This window comes from Panthera leo, chromosome D3 (genome assembly GCF_018350215.1).
Source record: "Panthera leo isolate Ple1 chromosome D3, P.leo_Ple1_pat1.1, whole genome shotgun sequence".
In the NCBI taxonomy this organism is placed as follows: domain Eukaryota; kingdom Metazoa; phylum Chordata; class Mammalia; order Carnivora; family Felidae; genus Panthera; species Panthera leo.
This window is the reverse complement of record NC_056690.1, coordinates 60,450,876-60,465,219: the sequence shown is the minus strand read 5'-3', so window position 1 is coordinate 60,465,219 and position 14,344 is coordinate 60,450,876.

Here is a 14,344-nt window from a genome sequence, read left to right as displayed (position 1 = left end):
CCACAGGCATCTGGGCCCTATTTTCCCTTGATTTGTTTTATGCAGTTATTTAGACCTTGGAACTCCAAAAGGAAAAAGGCACAGCAATGGGAGGAATTTGAATTGATTTCTCATACCCTTCAGTCTGAGCAATCCTTAGGGCAAATTTTAGGGTTATTATTTGTATTGTCATTCTGTGTTTGCTCATTAATAGATTCAACCAGACACGGAAAACAATTGGTAGGCGAAGATGGAGACTTCCTCTGTGTCCCTCATGTGAAGTCATCTTTGGTGTCTACCAGGTTTCTGCTGAGGAGATAATGGTTTATGAAGGGGTTTTGCCTTTTAGTAGGGCCCGGGGTCTAACCTTGGGTTTTCCAGGTACAGGTATCTGTAGGAAGATGTATACAGATACATGGCCTCCTGGCTCCTTGATGTCGTTCATAACTGGTTTTCAGCTGGGCTACTAGCTGGTTCTTAATGATTAAAAGAGCCTGAACTTTTTTAGGTTTCTCATGCTTCTGAGCCAGGCAAGAGTCAGGGGAGATCTATGTAGGTTTTTCAGGGCCAGTCGTCTCGTCAGGTTTTGAGAGCTCAGTGACCTCCCTGTGCAATGATCTATGGCTCCCACATACTTTCTCTTGTGATTGCCTTTTGATTTAATTTAGGCTGGCTGCTTGTTCAGAGAGTTACTGATGTTCTACTTGGATAGCTATGATGAATCAATGTTTGTTTTTCTTTATAAAAAATCTTTTATATTAACTGCAAGGTGATTGCATCTTGATATCTAGGTAACTGTTTCTTTTTACATTAAATTTTTTTTCAGACAAGTAACAGAAAATGTGCATCCTTCAATCTTACAACCCTGTCTCTATGAGATTGACTGAATAATTGAATGTAAATAGTCGTTCATGAAAATCTTAGAGTCTGTGAATCGGGTTCCTTAAAAATGAGTTGTGCAATCCATGTGCAACTTTTAATTTCATAATTATTTTGCCATAGAAATCTCAGGTGAGAAGTAGTATCTGGTTTTCATCTACAGCCTGCTTTTTACCTAGCTGCCTAAACTGGACTGCATGAAGCAGAAAGTAGGTCAAGTAGTGCATACTAGGCAAGTGTCTCCATTAAAACCTGGACCCTGTTCCTTCACATTCCTCCTCATAGTCTTTCCTGCCATTAGACCCTCATGTAATGTAGCTGTTCAGCCTTGTGCTCAGACTTCACCATGGCAGTCTGCAATCAGCTCAGAATGACATAATTCAAATTAATAATCCAAGAATTTAAGAAAAAAACATTATACATTATATTCCCAGTTTCTATCTTATGAGACTGGGGAAAAATGTGTATCTCGAGAAATCAGAGACAATTTGATGAGCTGGTTAAAAATTTCCATGCAAAAATTGAAAATATATACATTTATATTTATATATAAAAACATATATTTCTGCTGAGTAACATATATAAATTTCCTTACAAATATGAAAATTGGATGTAAATTTCTGCCCAGCAGTGAGGTGTTTACATTCCATAAGGAAAGGGTGGATGCCTTTTTCATTCTCATTTGCCTGCCAAAACCAAGCTTAGAGTATGTGTGTTCCATTCTGGAGCCAATGTTATGACTTGTCTATGAAAAACAGGGTATAGGTGACAAATGCAAGCTGTTATGTGCTTCCCGCTGTGGATCTGTGAGCACCCAGGATTCTGTAGTCCTATTCTGGTATTTAAGCACAGGAAGAGGGAGCTTCTCTATCAGGATGGCATGGTGACCAGGGGTAGATCTTTTCAACTCTCTTGTGCGAAAATCAGTCAAGGCTCAGAAGACAATCTTAGTTGGTAATAAAAATTGCAAAACTCCAAACCCAGTCCTAATGGTCTATCTTTCACTGATGCCAGCAGGAAGGGAGAGGTCTTACTAACCCTGCATAGCACTGCCCAGTAATCAGCTGTTGACGACTTTCTCCAGAGAGCTACTAGGCAGACTTGAACAAAACTGGTTCTAAGCCATGGTCAAACAGAAGCAGCAGAGGGAGAGGAAGGTGGGTCTCTGTATCAGAATCCAACTCTTTTTTCTTGGTCTTCAGTAAAGCCTTTTTCAAGCCTTTACTTTTCAGATGACTACTCCATTTCTCTGTTTAATTTACTAAAGTTGGTTTGTATGCATTTCTTCAGACCAGCTTCCTAATATTTATGTACTTTTTACATAGATGCAAACAGACAAATATGAAGGGAAAAAATGTCTTGTTTGCCCTACTATGTTGCCAAAAATGTTGCCCTACTATGTCACCAGCAATTCTTCATTCTGTCTAAGTTACACCTACCCAGAACTTATTAGCGCTTCTTAAGAATTATTTTTATTATCAATTACCATCACTATAACTTCTATTTGCTGAGTATTTGCTATGGCCAGGTGCTGTGTTAAATGGCTTATATACATGATTCCATATAAGCTACACTAAAACCTTCAGAGATGGGTATTACTACTTTTAATTAAAAGATAAAAAAACTTGAGACTCAGGAAGATTACATAATTTGCCCAATGCCACACCAGTGGTGAATAGAGACTAGATTTTAAAGCCCATGCTCAAATTCAGAGCTTGTGGTTTTAATCACTATTCTATAGGGTTTTATCTGATTAAAAACATTAATCCTTAAAAGGAATCATTTTAGACATTCTGAACACAGTTTCTTGGACCCTTAGGGATATATAGATGATCTTTATGGGGCTGTGAGTCCATTGAAAGATAAATATGTGTGTGAATGTTTAAATGTGGGATGACACTCAGTAGATTCTCAAAAGGATCCTAACCCCAAAATGGCTGTGGGCCATTAAATTAGTTTTACTGCTCTTGGGTGTTAACGTGGAGAGGAACACTGGAGGCCTGGGTGATCAGTGCTCAAGTGTATCTTTTCAGATGGAGGTCCTGGGAAGCCGGTGGAAAACATTCATGTCTAATCACATGATATAAATTGTGAAACTTGGATGAGAAACACAGTGATCAATGCTTCATTTCACCATGTTGAGAGTGCAAGTGCTTCTAGAGGAACACTACCACATCAGTACATGAAAAGGCGGTTAGACAGAGAGGTTGGAGAAAGTCAGAAGCTGATGATGGAAGCAGAGATGCAGAGGATCTGAGTCACAGGTTCTCAACCCTCGATGTGCAATAATTACCTGGAGAGTTTTTTAAAGATGTCAAAGGCAGGGCACCATTCCAATTCAACGGCATCAGAATTTTGGGGATTGGGCTCAGGTATCTGTATTTTTGGCACAGAGTAGATTGAGAATTAATGATCTGGTGGATTGCTCTTCCAGGACAGGAAGTATAGGGTCTTTGGGGGAAGAAAGATTATAGATAAATTTTGCTGGAGGGGCACCTGGGTGGCTCTGTCGATTAGGTCTGACTTTGGCTCAGGTCATGATCTCACTGTTCATGAGTTCGAGCTCCATGTTGGGCTCTGTGCTGACAGCTCAGAGCCTGGAGCCTGTCTTTGGATTCTGCGTCTCCTCTTTCTCTGTTCCTCCCCTAATCGTGCTCTCTCTCTCTGTCTCTCTTTCTCAAAAATAAATTTAAAAAAATTAAAATTTTGCTGGTGGAATCTTCTCTTGATTTCTCACTATGTCCTAAAACATAAAAGACACACACACACACACACACACACACACACACACACACACACACACATTGTATGGTGTCATCTATCTACTATTTCCCCCTTGGTTCTGTCATTAAACCTGTGCTAAGATAGTACAAATAAATTCATTCTAATTTGTAAATGGCAGATAACTTGATCTGCTACCTTTACAGAGACATTTAATTTTTAACAGGAATGATATTCACATGATGAAATTTATAGCATCTAAAAATACGGAGTTTGTCTTTTCCCTAGAACGTACATATCACATTTGCACGGGGATTTATATGTGGGTAACAATGGTTCTGAGGAATCATTTAATGAATTAACAACAGATGGAAAGAGAAGAATGTGAGTTGAGATATTTCAAGTTTGATGTCTCCATGAGAGTTTGAAATGGAGATTGTGAGTGGAATGATCTATCTTATGAAAAACCTCAGGGATGGTGAAAATATGATTCCCAGCTACAAGTTTCTGATTTGGGGAATTGGTGACCAGGTACCTATTCTACCTGATCCAGTTTTTGGAAAGTAAATACAAGGTTCTTGAGGACTAGCCATTTGTGGTAGTTTATTATTTTTTTTTATCATCTTGTGATAAAATAGTGTTATTGAGCAGGCTGAGAAGCTCCACACTTGAAGACCAAGTGCTATATCCAGCAAAGCCTACAAGCATCACCTGATGCTAAAGGAAATCTATAAATCTAGACCTGCATGGAATTTCCACAGTCCTGTTCACAAGCTTTTGTGAAGAGGAGAGGTTCTTAATGAGGTTCTCCCTTCCATATTTCTGGACAATGTGTGAGACATTACATGTTAGATTCTCCAGATCCTCAGACATTCACAAACCCAATCAATTGTAAGGAGAACTGGTACAAAAGCCCTCAAATGCCATATGACGTTTTCCTTTGATGGTAAGATATACTTTAAATTGCTCAGCAGAGGATGTCACATGGGCAACATTTATTTCAGCTATCCCATATTACTCTATGAATGGCACTAGACCCCTTCACAAACTGGTCTGGATCTGTAGCATTGCTCTGAAAATCCAAGGTTGACCAAGAGAAGCTGTGAGGTCTCCGCTGCTCAATCCAAACATTCTAAGAAAAGCAAATAACAGATTTCTCCAAACCCATTCAGCAAAAATACATGAAATTTATTATCAACAGTCCATCAAAAGGAAAGGTAGGATTTAATGACAGCATTTTAGACATTATGGCATCCGAGTCTTGTTATTTTGAAAGGAATTACTCTCTTTTAAAAGCTGTGTCTTCAGAACAAACTATTGGGAAGAGTGAAAAATGAACACCAGGAGAAGCAATATTTAAAGACTTAACTATTCTTTTGGTTTATGAAAGTCCTAACTTCAAAGGAAAAGTGTCATTTACCCCAATGTCATCTTAATTAATGATTTAGAAGAAAGCACATTCAGCTAGGATTCACAAAAACCTGAGTTTTATACCTGGCTTCCTCACTGATTGACTTTGTGACCTTGGACTATTTACTTAATATTTCAAGACTTCAGTTTTCTCAACATAAAATGAGGGAATCAGACTAAATGATTTCTAATATTCCTTCCAGCATTAACATCCTGCAAATGTATTCGTTGAAGATAGGAAACCTCAAATGAGCATTTGGTTTAAAGTGTGACTGGTTTTACAATCAGATTTATTGTCTATGACCTATTCAGAATCCAATATCTACCTGAGGAATTCTCAAAGCTCATCTCAGACACCGCAGTATTCAGAACGTTAGCAGGAGACTTTAGCAGTTTTTTACCCTGACCCTTTATATATTAGATTAGGAAACCATGCCCCAATGAGATGATGTCTGGCTAAGGTTATTCAGCTATAGGCTGATCTGGACATAAAACTGGAATATTATAATTGAAAATATGTGCCAAATGTTATATCTTTAAGTAAAATACATATTTCTATACATAAACTGGAACCTAATTATTGAGTTCACCTGATTTTAAGGCAAGTGACCCAATTAAGTGAATGCACTGGTGATAAAAATTGGAAGCTGCAAAAAGATGAATCCTAATAGAATTGTACCTTCAAAGCTGTATGAACAAACTCCACTATTGATAAATCAGGAATTGGTCAAATTCTTTAATGTTGTTTTTAAAGTTCACATTAATTAATCATAATCATTCAGGCTATCAGTTCATAAGCCTTGCCAAGTAAGATCCCTGAAAGTAGGCCTCATGTTTCTCCCGTTTTATTATCTGCTCTGCACCTGAAGGCTGGGCAGCCAAGGACTCAGGATAGAAATCAGCTCTGGTACAAGTTGCCCATGTAAATTTGAACAAATCATTTCATGTCTCTTTGAATATTTTCGTCACATCAATAAAACGAGGAGATTGGAATATAGCCTTTACGTCCACTTCAACTCTGAAATTCCAGGATTCTAGTAAATGGATACATACATACATACGTACACACACATATACACATACTTGACCCATAAAATTTTTCCCTGAATTAAAGTGGATATAAACAAAAAGTCAAAGTGAGTGAGACATTCAAGTTCCCAGCTCAAGAGAATGTTTTTCTTTTCCTCTAGCATGCAGTAGGAACTAGTTAAACTAGAAAAATTCAAGTTATAAATATTTAAACTGCTTTTTTACAACATGGAGCTTAGATGCAAAGGCGTTAAGCACTTTAAGAAATAGATTGAAAAGAAATGTCATTATCTTGATTTTCTGAATTGATTTGCTTAATAACAATACTTAGCATTTATATAGTGTTCAGTATTTTCAAATTGCTTTATAATCATTAATCAGTTAATTCATGCAACCTCTCTGCGAGGTCAAGATTATTATCCCAATTTTACAGACAAAGAAATTGAGATGTGGAGAAATTAAGTGACTTGCCCAAGGTCATTGAGGAAGTGAGTGACAGGCTCTGGATTAAAACTTTGAGACTGAGTCTACACTGGCTAAATGAATTGTAGAATTGACATAATCAACTGAATAATTAAAGAAGAAATAACCATTTTCTCCAAAATAGCTAGAAAATTGATATAACGCCAGGCACTTGCTAGGCTCGAATTATCTAAATGGTTGCTATTTTACATTTCACATATAGAAATAAACCACAGAAATACTTGTAAATGAAATGAAATTTGTGATGTTTTGTTGTCCTTAATCGTAACAGTCTGCCCCAATCTGATTGACCATTTGAGCTCTGAAAAGCATTTCTTTTTTATTTGAGATATCCTCAAAACAGTCTCAGTTAAAATTTCTCTGTTTTAATCCAGTGAACACTTAGAGAATTTTTAACTTTAAGACTGGGGTTCTTTTTGTTATACCATGAAGGATAAGAAGCAGATGAAATAAATATTTTGTGGACCAGATAGATTTTCATTTGGTCCTTAAAGGATGAACTATATTCTGATAGGAGAGAACTAAGTCAGAAGGAACACCCTGAGTAAGAAGAAAAAAGGGAGGAAGAAACAGTCTACAGGTAGAGGTTTCAAGACAGAAGTCAGGCTGGGTGTGAAGGTTATAAGATCTGCTCATGCTCATCAGTAGGGAAATGCAAAGACTTTGGGGTTAGACACACTCAAAGTTTCATCTTGGTTCTACCAATTATGTAGTTCGTCTTGAAAAAGTGATTAACCTCACTAAATCTCAACTTCCTCACTTAAAAAGTGAGAATAAAAATATTTAAGTCAAAGAACAATTGTGGACTCACACGTTTCTCTGGTCTTCACCTTGGCATACACTGGCCTTCTTTCTTTGCTCCCCAACCTGTCACTAAATAATGACATTCAAAACAGTAATTTCCTCTTTCCTTGTGACGTGTCTTTTCCATGTATTTTGGCAATAATCTCTAGTTTCTTTTATACCACATGGTCTCATTTCAGACTTAACCTCATTCTCTCTTATTATTGTCATTTTATTACATCTTTTTATTTGTCTGTGTGTGTGTGTGTGTGTGTGTGTGTGCGCACGTGTAGTTACTTTGTCTCTGCAAATACTTTATAAGTTCTTTACAGATAGAAAAATATGATATTAAAAAATTTTATTCACTTCTCCAGCCCTCTCCCATCTCATCCCTGTCCTCATTCTTTGTCCCTACTCCTGGGCATCTACCAAGGTAAATATCTCATAGGATTTACATCTACAGTTGTTGAAATATATGAGAAATATAGTTTACAGTCATGTGTTCTGAGAAGCTATGAGGTTCTCATTACTGGTATTACTGTTCCAGTTGGTCCCAATGATGAAAATTTAAGCAAGCAGAGGTTTTGAGGGATTATCTACATCTTGAGGTGCAGAAAAGTGGGAATATGTTACAGTCCACAGAAATTTATTTTTTGTCTAAGTCTATGCTCACACAGGACATCAGTAACCTGAACTTGAGCACAGCTTTTTCTTGATGTTATGTGACAATAAGACTGGATAAAAATCCTCAAGAGGGCCCTACAGCAGAACCCTGATACCCTAAAGCATGGGATTTGATCGCCCCTATCTTAGTGCAAAACTTCAAATATTGTTTGACTTTAGAAGTCTTTTAAATCCAGCTACTGTGCTTAACTGGAACAAGACAGTGAATTTCAACAACTGATGTACACTGTTGTCTAGGGGGATTTACCCATCTCTCATTGCAAATTTTCTAGGTAACGTCTTGATTCAAGATCCTTTATTTGAAATTTCTGGATAAAATAAATTAAGTATGCCCAGATTCTGCCCCGATATAATGGAATATAATGGATTTATATTGCATAACACATTTCCAAATCATTCTTTTCTGGACAGGGGAATCTGGAATGTACTCCTTTCTTTCTGTTTATTCAAATCCTGCTCAGACATTGAACCTCATTTTAAATACCGCTGTGAAGCTTTCTCTCAACAGAGTGGCTCTTACTGATCTTTTTCCTTTAATGTCTTCTAGTGAGGATGCTCTGCACCACAACAATTGAACAATTATTATATGATATTTTTATGTGCTGTCATCTCTTACTTTATACACTGCATATGTTTTAGTTTCATGTGTCAGCATCGATTGGGAGCTTCTGAATGGCAAGAGCCTTGTTTTCTCAACATGTATTTTCTATAATTCTGTATTTATAGAAGGTACTCACAAATTCATGTTTATTTGTTGATCTTCAGTGACTTTGGTTTTGAGGAGGAGAAGAATGGAAAGAATTTTAAGGACAAGAAGTTGGCCTACAGAACAAAGAGTACATTTAATGAAATCTGGATTATTTACATACAAATTTACTTTATGAATTCTCCATGGCATTTGAAAAACTTATCCTGGTTCTCTCTCCCTTGCTTTTTTCTAAGTCCCCTTCCTCTGTTGTTATTTGGTATGTGCTTTGGGAATGCAAATTATTTCTTTAACATTAGACCAAAGCAAAAAATAATTAGAAAGGGAGATCAAAGATGCATTCTCTAATACATCTCAAGGCCATATATGAATGATTTCTGAATGATCTGCTATTTTACAAAATCGTGTCACACAGATAATCAAAAGTTATGCTACCACACTTAATCTTGCATTAACCCCTGCATTTTGAGGATGATAGTGTAAATTTGTCCAAAATAGTATTGATCTCCTTTAACACTGCATGTGGACTCTTTGGCTTGTCAAACTATGACTTAGTCTGAAAGCTAAGAGCATGGGGATACTTTAAAAAACATAAACAAATAAAATGTAAAAAGCAATAAAAAGCAAAGCACTGACTAGAATCGCCACTCTCATGATGCCTTCTGAAGCTCTGTGGATTGGCAAGAGATGGAAATATTCATCATAATAGCAGGAAAGAAGGACTATTCTGCGTAATTGTCTGCCTGGCTTGGCATTCTTACTTTGGTGATAAAATGTTTGCTGAAATTATGAAGCCTAATGAAAATAAACACAGTTACTTGGCTCAAAGGAAAATAAAATATAGAGTGGCACATCTATTCTAATCTTCATATATGTGAAACACTATACTAAATAGGAGTAGAAGGACCCTATTCTCAGGCTTTTAATATGTAATATATGAGAACGAATAGACAAATAAAATCAAACAATCAAGGCAAAAAGAACAATATTTGGAGGTAGACCATACCGTGGAAATCAGTTAATCCAACCCCTTTATTTTGCAGATGAAGAAACCACCCTTGGGAGATCAAGTGACTTGCCCAAGATAACACCCTCTGGTCAATTTGGCATATATGGCAAAAACTAAAATGGCTAATTCTTAACTTACCATTCCTTGCACCACATCATCATAGAAAGAAGGAACACTGATAGATGTAGTTAACATGGTAGGATGTATTTTCAAAGAAAAGTGTGGGTGCATTTTTTCAGAAAAGCTTTGTAAGTTACAGACATGTACTGAATAGGCTAGTTTAATATACAGAATTATCTAGGGAAAAGAAACTGATTAGGTGATATCTAACATGTCTTTGTGCCCCAGAAAGGATGTGAAGCCTCAGAAGATGAACTAGTTCTCAAACCTGAAAGTATTGACACTGGGACGAGCTATGTGTAGAAAACTTCCACCATCCTGGGATTCCAGAAATGAATTCTGTCTTGCTTTCTGTCCCAGTGATTTGGGAAAGTTGAGTTAATATTAGTTTCATTTCATAATTCATTAGTTTGATTGAGTGTCACTAAACTGAACATCTGGAGACAAATGAAAGTTACATAAATAACAACCACATTTTTACAAGATGGGAAAATAAAAATCTATTTTGGAAAATACAGTAATAATAAGTTGCTCTAGAAACTGGGTAAATGAAAGAAAGCCATCTATGTTCTACTTTGTCATGAATCTAAGCAAAATGGCTTCATTAGAAATATTTACAAGATTCCAACTGGCTATGTATTTTACCTGGTAACTTTATAAGTGTGTGAATATCTTCCTGAAATACATAAGCACATATTGTGCATATAATTATATATATACATATGTATGTAAATACACATACATCTATATTCCTTAAAATATTTCTATGAGGTGAACATATGTCAGTGAAATTCCTTCTGCACTCTCATTTTTGTGTCAGAATCCTAAATTAGAAGGGGATTATAAAAATCCACTGACTGCTCCATCACTATATCTCCACAGTTATCAACCAGAACCTAGAACTTTGTTTGCATTCAACCGGGAGATGAGATCATATCATTTCTTTTTTTAAAACCATAAAATGGCTTCCAATTACACTTCAACTCAAATCCCTACTCAAATCATCACAAGATTTGAGGCGCCTGGGTGGCTCAGTCGGTTGAGTGCCTGACTCTTAGTTTCAGCTCAGGTCATGATCCCAGGGTCATGGGATTGAGCCCTGTGTCAGGTTCCATGCTGAGTGTTGAGCCTACTTAAGATATTCTCTCTCTCTCTCTCTCTCTCTCTCTCTCTCTCTCTCTCTCTCTTCCTCTGACCCTCCTCTGGCTCATGCACTCTCTCTCTCTCTCTCTCAAAAAAATCATCACAAGACCTTAATCCATATGGCCTTGTCCACCTTATTTCAAACCATTATTTCCTCTCCCCCCCACCTTTAGTCCATTAGACTTCTTAATTTTTTTTTATGTGCAGTGCAGATTTTGTTTATTCAACCTCAGGATTTTCACACCTGCTGCTCTCTTCCTGGAATCTCAGAGTCTCAGCATTTATGTGTGCCTCCTTCATGCCACTTACTCAGAGAGGCCGTTTCTGACCACCTAATTTAAAAGAACTCCATTTATTCCAGCCACTCTCCTATACGATCATCCTGGGTTCCTATCTTTACGAGACTTATTTTTTTCTTTAAACAATTTAAAATTTTACTTCACATGATTTTTTTTTTACTTTTGTGTCCATATTCCCCATCAGAATCTAAACTCCCTGAAACTTGGGCTATTATTTGTCCTATTCACTGCCATACCTCTAGTATGTGGAAGAGTGCCTGACTTAGTGTAGCTGCCAAATAAAGATGGAAAAAATGGATTGATTCATTGCAATAGGGACTAAGAAGAGGAGAGAGAGAGAAAATATCCATATTCCAGAGTAACTAGAACATTATAGTTAATCTGAGTTTTTCTCTCTAGTTGGCAAGAGATGGTGAGTGTTAAACTGTTTTCTCTACCAGTGGAAGAGAATCATGAGATTTAGGGAAATTAGGATAGATAATGCAACTGCTTTCCTTAATGACTTTCTTAACTTTTATAGGAGCTAAGGAGAACCCATTATTGGACTCTGGAAGGTAGACCCCTATTCCTTGTTTAAAGCTTCTGTCCACATGCTTCTGCTTAAATTAGTATGAGATGAAGTCAAGAAATCCAAGATTTTAACAATATCCCCCGCTATTTCTGATATCCAAACATTTTGGAAATCTAAGAAGGGCAATTCCTATTCCTTCTATCTTAGGAGACATGATACACAATCTATCTTCATTGACACTGTGGTACAAGGTGATGCCCTTATTCAAGTCTTCAAATATATTCATCCATTGATGGGAACCATGATGAGGATGGTGGCAGGTGCTTCAGTTGAACAATTAATATCTCTTGAATAACTCAATATTCCTGGTAATGTGTTAAGTTCTACAGGGTTTAAAAAACAAAGAAGGAAATTTCATGACATTGATTCTACTTCAAGTAACTAAATGATATAGTGAGGAAGTAGGCTTATAGGGCAAATCAAATAGCCGCAAAGTCAAACTGAGTGATGTACAAACCTAGTCCATCCCTCTTGGCTATTTTTAGAATCATGACTCTGAACTGGATGGAATCTGAGTTAAGATATTAGGTGGTTAAAATTTTTGCGTGTATGTGAGTTGTATGTGGTGTAAGAGGGTTTAGATTCCAAATGTGAATCTATAGAAATAAAGAAGGTTGAATTTGGCCAGACCCATAAATCATTAAGTTCCAGGGCTCATTTATTATAAATGATCTTTGGCAAATCATCTGTGTCCTTTGGCATCAGTTTGCCCGTCTCTAATCTAAAATAAACCTAAGTTTAATTGTGAAATGACCAAGAACACCACTCAGAATCAAATCTTTCAGAAATAGAAATATCAAATAAAATTTTGTGGTGAATACACAATGAGATTAAGATGGCCTGAAGTAAACATTAAATGTTTGACTTTGGAGGTGAGAGTGGAGTTGATTTCTGAAAAAATTCTTAGCATTTGTGTGGGTGAAAGTGAGCAAAGATATCAACTGAAGGTGTGAGGATGAGGAAGATGCTATTAATAGTGACAAAATGATCCCATATTCCCTTTCAAAAACTTTCTCATGCTATATATATTCACTTAACATTTATAAAGACACTTGTGTGTCTTGATGGGATATCAAGGAAGGTAATATGGAATCAAATACAGACCTCAAGGTCAGGATTTAAACCTTGTTGGCTCTTTGCTGGTTTTATGACCTTGGCTATGTTCCTTGATTTCTCTGAATCTCACTTTATGTGTGTAGGTATAAAATAGGTATTATAATACCTACCTCGCAGAATTACTTAAGATTTAAGTAAAATAAACAACACCTATCAACTAGCTCAGTACTTGGCATATTTCATAAATCTAAAATGCTTCTCCTTTACCCTAAGTTGGGAGAGATGTTGTCTTGTACGTCCTAGGTGAGTTACCAAAGTGTAGCTAATAAAGGTGTCTTCACTATATCAAATTAAGGAACACTCATGGTGTGGTAGGGCTCCTTACACACTGTTCTTTGTTACTGTTATTTACAGCTAGAATCCCATCTCCCAGAATTCAATTCTATTACACTTAATTTTAAAAGTGTTTAGTGAACACTGTTGTGGTCCAAGCTGTGTGTTTGTTTACAAAAGAGCAGATAGCTTCCTTATCCTTAAAAACAAAACAAAACAAAACAAAACAAAACAAAACAAAACAAAACACAACACAACACAACAAAACATAGCAAAAACCAAACCCCTCTAGTTGGAGAAACCATTGCAAATCAACATGTAAAGCAGGCAAACAGTAAAAGAATTAGAACATGGTTAAGTTTTGAGCGGTATAGACTAAAAGAAGAGGAAGAGAAAACCATGAAGGACATGTGTTTCAAACTGGTATGTGAAGGATCTACTGCAAATGATATTCAAGATGAGCATGTTCTAATTGTGGGAAATAAGCAGTTAAGCCTTTCTCAGTGTATGGAGGAGGAGTATAGTGAGAGATCAATTGGAAAAGTAACGTTAGGGTAAGATTTTGGAAAGCTTTAAAAGTCAGGCGGTTGAGTTTTGAATTGAACTTCCACATGAAATATAGGAATGAACCTCACTTTGCAGATGAAAAAAAAGGGATTCGGGGTCAGCTAGTCTCCTGTCTCCAATGGTTGGCTCTAATGATGAGTTTCTAATCACACCAGTGAAATGCACAGTGCTCAGGACTATAGAGCTCTCCCATGTAGGAGCCCAGAAATAGCACCTCCATCCGCATACATTTAAAATAGGACTTTATTTTTTAGGTATCTTGTTTAGACACAACTTACATTCTTTGTAAAAAATATGGATCCCTCCGTAATAGCAACATGATATCCAGAAGAGAGAAAAACACTAATCAAACCCATGTAATTCTATTTGATGCTCTTATCCTCAGGATGGTGAAAATCTGATGGATTAAAACAGCATAATAGACCCACAGCCTTTATAAAACTCTATGGGATGTTTCTGGGGTGAAAATCAGCAATTTTGAATTCTGGTGAGCAGCAAATATTGTTTGGGCAGACTTTTTAATATTTCTGGTCCTCAGAAACCTAATCTTTTCCCATTTGGGGGTGACAGTG